Below are 5,098 nucleotides of genomic sequence, written 5' to 3'. Positions count from 1 at the left end.
AATATTGTTTATGTATTTATGTATTTATTTATTTATTTGGAATACTGCATTGAAGAACCACTGTTGCAAGAACTGTTCTAGTACTTTCAGCCCTTTTTGTCCCTCTAGGTGATCAAGTCACATATGCTGAGTTGAATGTGAAATGGAAATCTGACAGACCTGACAGCGCACCTAAAATTATGCACTCAGGTACGGCAACACCACAGGACACTTCACGTTTTCTCATTATATTTCAGCAGCCAAACACCATATTTTTCCAGAGTATGGGAGAGTCACTTTCTGTCTTTGCTGTAGGTGATTTTAATCCATTTTTCCCTGCTCCCCACTCCTAAAGGATGCTCAGAACATGCTTAAAATTAATTTTGTGTTGGAGGCCCTTGAAAACTCTTTTGTTCATTTTAGCAACAATCTCCATGTATTGCTTTTCACTTCTGAATGAATTTTGGGTGAATGAACAGGCCAACATTAGTATTTGAAGCAAGACAGAGTTACTTTTGGAAAGTAATAGCCAAAAAGAAAATATTCTGAATAGCTTTTTGACAATTCCAGAAAAAATGTGTCTGTCTTTCCTTAAGTTAAAACTTTAAGATACTTTAATCTGTCTCAAACCATGTAAGTAGCCCTGAAATAAAATTTTGTTCCACAAAGTGAAATAATATATTGGATATGAATTTTGACTCTTGTGTATGAGGTGAAAATGAAGAAGATAATATTGCATTCATGTGACACATAAAAGCAATTACTATATGTATGCAAAAAATGTTAGCTGTGGGGAAATGCTAGTGCAAACAAATATTTCCATTGGGGTTTAATTTGACCTCACAATAAAGAAAAAGAAACTGAAAGCTTCAGATGTTTTTTCTGAATAAAAGTGGCAGTCAGGCAGACAAGGTAGTGGGCCAGATGGAGACCCTGTTACAAAGACAAAACTATTTTACTGGCTTCATTGAAATGCCCTATGATTTTATCCCAGTGAATCCAGGCTTGGAAAGCAACATGGAAAGTGTTGTCAGTAATGCAGTTTTGATATAGGGCCATGGACCTGTCTGCTTTTTGGCTCCTTTTTACATCCCAGTCCTCAGTTCCTCCTCCCTTCCCTTCTCTGATTCTGGCTGCACTATCCATGTTTTTAGAATTTTGTTCAAGGAATATAAAAATCCATATATGCTCTACATATGGATAAATGCTACTAGAAGAGCTCTGCCCCTTCACATTCTTAACTGGAACTTCTTTAAAACCACAGAAGCCAAATGCTTGTTCTGATTCTTGTTTAGATTGGGGAGCAGTTGAAATGGGAAGTATTAAGGAATGGAGATCAAATGAACACAGTGCTCCTAGTCAGGATTAAATTGGAGGAGGAAATGATGGAGGCAGGGATTTAAAGCCAATTAAACAAGCACGTCTTTGTTGTGCTTAAAAAATACGGTAATCTGGGAAGAGTCTCCAGCATTTCAAATTACCTATAAAATCTTTTTTTAAAGCCTGAATGGGACCTTCAAGCTTTCCTTGTGGGTCTTCAGTTGTGTAAACTCAGACAATTAACACAGGATAGCACAACCACTGCAAACCATTTTCCAAGGAAAAGGCAGGGCATATTAGCCAGTGGGAAGCACTGGCAGTGCTGTGTGTGCATGCAGCAGAGCTCTGGCACAGCAGTGCTGGCAAAACTGTTCTCTCCCACTAAAGGCAAGAGGTTGTATCTTTAGGTTTCTTCTCAACAGCTGTGATGATAAAACTTAGAACTGGCCAGGAAAAGGTTTCTTCTGACACTGAAAGTGTGATTTTAATAGTTACACACAGGTTTGTATGTATACAAACCTATATAGATATATAGGTGCTGTATCTATAGCAGGAGGCACGATGATTTTTCATATTCCCATAACTCAAAACAAAAGCTGCCTTGCTTCTGCTACAGTGACACCCCTGTCCCTGGTCCCTTTGGCAGTGACCTGCTTGGAGAACTCCCCCTGGTGCTACGTTGTCTTCGCCCTGTCCTTCTGTTCTGTGGTTCTGCTCCTCATGACCATCCTGCTGGCAGTGAAATGTCACAGCCTCTGACCCTGCTGCCACACAGGTAAGCCCTTCCCAGCCCTGCTGGATTTCCATACAATACCTTGGCATTCAGCGCAGGAGGCGCAAGGAAGCCCCCAAACCAAAGGCTGGTATTTTTAGGCAGCCACAATAACACTCCCAACAGGTTGAGCTTCAGTGAGGTACTCTAATTCTAGCAGCTTTTGTCTCTTTTATTTCCAGATAAGTCAGCACAGGAAGGTTCTGCTTCTTCAACGTAGTGCTTGTTTTATTTTACATAATTTTGGCTGAAGAGACAAAATGAAGACATCCCATCAGTCTGATCACTCTCCTGTTATGTCATCCCAGATCTCTGTTAAACCTCTAACCTCTCCATACATGGAAAAAAATATATATTAATTTCATTTGGAATTTTCTTAATCCTGTAATACCAGCAACCATCCAGCTGTATCAGTGCATGTATCAAGACATGGGCTCAAGCTCCTGCATCAAAAGGTGGATTTGGGCCTAGTTTAGACAATAAAAATTACCAGGTGGAAACATACTTTTAATTCACATCTGACTTGATTCTGCAATGATGTGGAATGCAGATGAGATTTTGGATTGTATGCAAGTACAAAAACTCATGGACAAAACAGGGAATGTGAAAGGTTGCACTGAACATTTTTATAAAGCCTGGGCTTTATAAACTTGATTTTTCTTTTTCTCACAGCCTTTAGTTAGGTTTGTAAGAAAGGGATAGTGAAGATTCAAGAAACAAAATGTAGTTAGGACAGAAGTCTCAGTTTCATCTCCTCATTGGCTTGAATTAAATTATTCTGCTCCACTTGTCCAGAAGAGCATCTCACAATATACTGTTTCTGTCTTGGGGCAGTAATTGATTTTTGTATTTGTTTGAGGGGTTTTTTTTGTTGTTTTTTTTTTGGTTTTTTTTTGTCTGTTTGTTTTTTTGTTGTTGTTTTGTTTTGCTTTTGTTTTGTTTGTGGGGTTTTTTTTTAATATTCCCACATGCCATCGTTTCAGTTAAAACTGAGTCCTCCACTGGAACTGAGGCACCTGAAGGTCAAATGCATTTGTTTGTAATTAGGACCTTATTGTCTGTTTTTATATTATTTTTGGATCTTATCCATTTTCTTCTTTGTGACAGGCTGCAGAGGATTTGCAGACCCAGAGTAGGAAGAGTCTGTATAGCAAATATTTCTAGACTATTTCTTGTATCAAAAGTTACCTGTACTTCAGATGTTGCTGCTGTTGGGAATGTACCCCATTTTTGTAATATATATATGCACAGAAGTCAATAAAGGGATTCAGTAAAGCACTTTTGTTTTGGTTGGTTTATTTTCCTCTAGTTTTCTGTTAGTGAGAGTGGAGGAAAAATAACATTTATTATTTGTATGAGTGTCAGTTTTTGTGGGCTAGCCTGTTTATGGCACACCTGATTCATAGATCTTGCTACTTACCCTCTTTTTTTTCAGACTTATCCTTGCCCTCCTCTCTTCAAGATAAAAATGTAGCACATAAAACCCAAAAAAGCCAGAAATTAGACCCAAGGGACGGGCAAAATCATGAGACTGGGCATTTGGTAATACTAGAAATACTAGACAGGTGGTAGAAGACAGTGCAAGGTGAGGGTAACACAAGGCAATCAGTGAGGTGTCAGAACCAAATTTGCCAGTATTACTCTTAATAATAATATTTATTTTTTTTTAATAGTTGAATACAACTCAGTCTCAGAGCTGTAGGAAGAGGAAGGCTACATGACTGGTATTTCCAGGGAGGTCCATTTCTTTTACTCTTCTGCTTGCAAATGTCTTCAGCCAACAGCCTCACAAGTACCTTGGGTCATACGCCCCTCAGATTTCTGCAGTGTGTGATGACCTGTAGAGAGAAGGAGGAAAAATTAATTTTATAATTTCCTGGCTTTGTTGCCTACTCCTTCGTGAAGCATAAGGAGAGACAGGAAAAAGATATTTTTATTGTTTCTGGCCTTTTCATCATCTTAAAAATAATAAAAAATTCACATCAGGCCTGTAGTTTAGTAAAAAAATTCTTGGAGGTCTAGGAGGGGATTACTCCCATTCCCACATCCCATGATGTAGGGGGATCTGGATGGGCTGGATAAATGGGCTGAGACCAAAGGAATGAAGCTCAACAAAGTCCAGTGCTCAGTCCTGCCCCTGGGTCAAAACCCCCAGCAGCTCCAGGCTGGGAAGAGCCTGTCAGGAAAAGGGCCTGGGGCTACTGGTCCAGAGCTGTGCCCGGGGGCAGGAAGGCCAATGGCACCTGGGCTGGGTCAGCAATGGTGTGGCCAGCAGGACCAGGACAGTGACTGTCCATCCACCACCGTGGGCACTGGTGAGGCCTCACCCCAAGTGCTGTGTGACAGGCCCAGAACTGGACACAAGATGGACATTCAGGGGCTGGAGCAAGTCCAGAGAAGGGAATGGAGCTGGGCAAGGGGCTGGAGCACAAGTCTGATGAGGAGGGGCTGAGGGAGCTGGGGGTGTTTAGCCTGGAGGAAAAGAGGCTCAGGGGAGCCCAATTGCTCTGCACAGCCCCCTGGCAGGAGAGGGCAGCCAGGTGGGGGTCAGGCTCTGCTCCCAGGGAACAAGGGACAGGATGAGAGGACACAGTCTAAGCTGTGCCAAGGAAGGGTTCGTTTGGACATAAGGTGGATTTTTTTCACGGAAAGGGTGATTAGATATCGGAACGGGCTGCCCAGGGAGGCGGTGGAGTCCCCATTCCCGGAGCTGCTGGAAAAGATGCACGTGGCGCTCGGTGCCACGGTGCGGCTGACACGGTGGCGAGCGTTCAAAGGTTGGGCTCGCTCATCTCCCAGGTCCTTCCCAGGCCGAACGCTCCTGTGTGACTCTGTGCAGGGCGAAGGCGGCGGCTGCGGGTTTCCCACCATCACCCCCTCACACCGCCCGCCCCGAGGCCGCCTCGCTGCGCTCCCGTCTCCGCGGTAACCGGGCGGGGCCGCGCCGCCCCTCGGCGCCAGGCGCGGGGCTGGCCTGGCCGCGGCGGGCGGAGCGACCCGGGAGCGGCGGCTCCGGCAGCCCCGGCA

Source organism: Cinclus cinclus, chromosome 4 (assembly GCF_963662255.1).
Source record: "Cinclus cinclus chromosome 4, bCinCin1.1, whole genome shotgun sequence".
Lineage (NCBI taxonomy): Eukaryota > Metazoa > Chordata > Aves > Passeriformes > Cinclidae > Cinclus > Cinclus cinclus.
Note: the sequence above shows the minus strand (reverse complement) of the source record.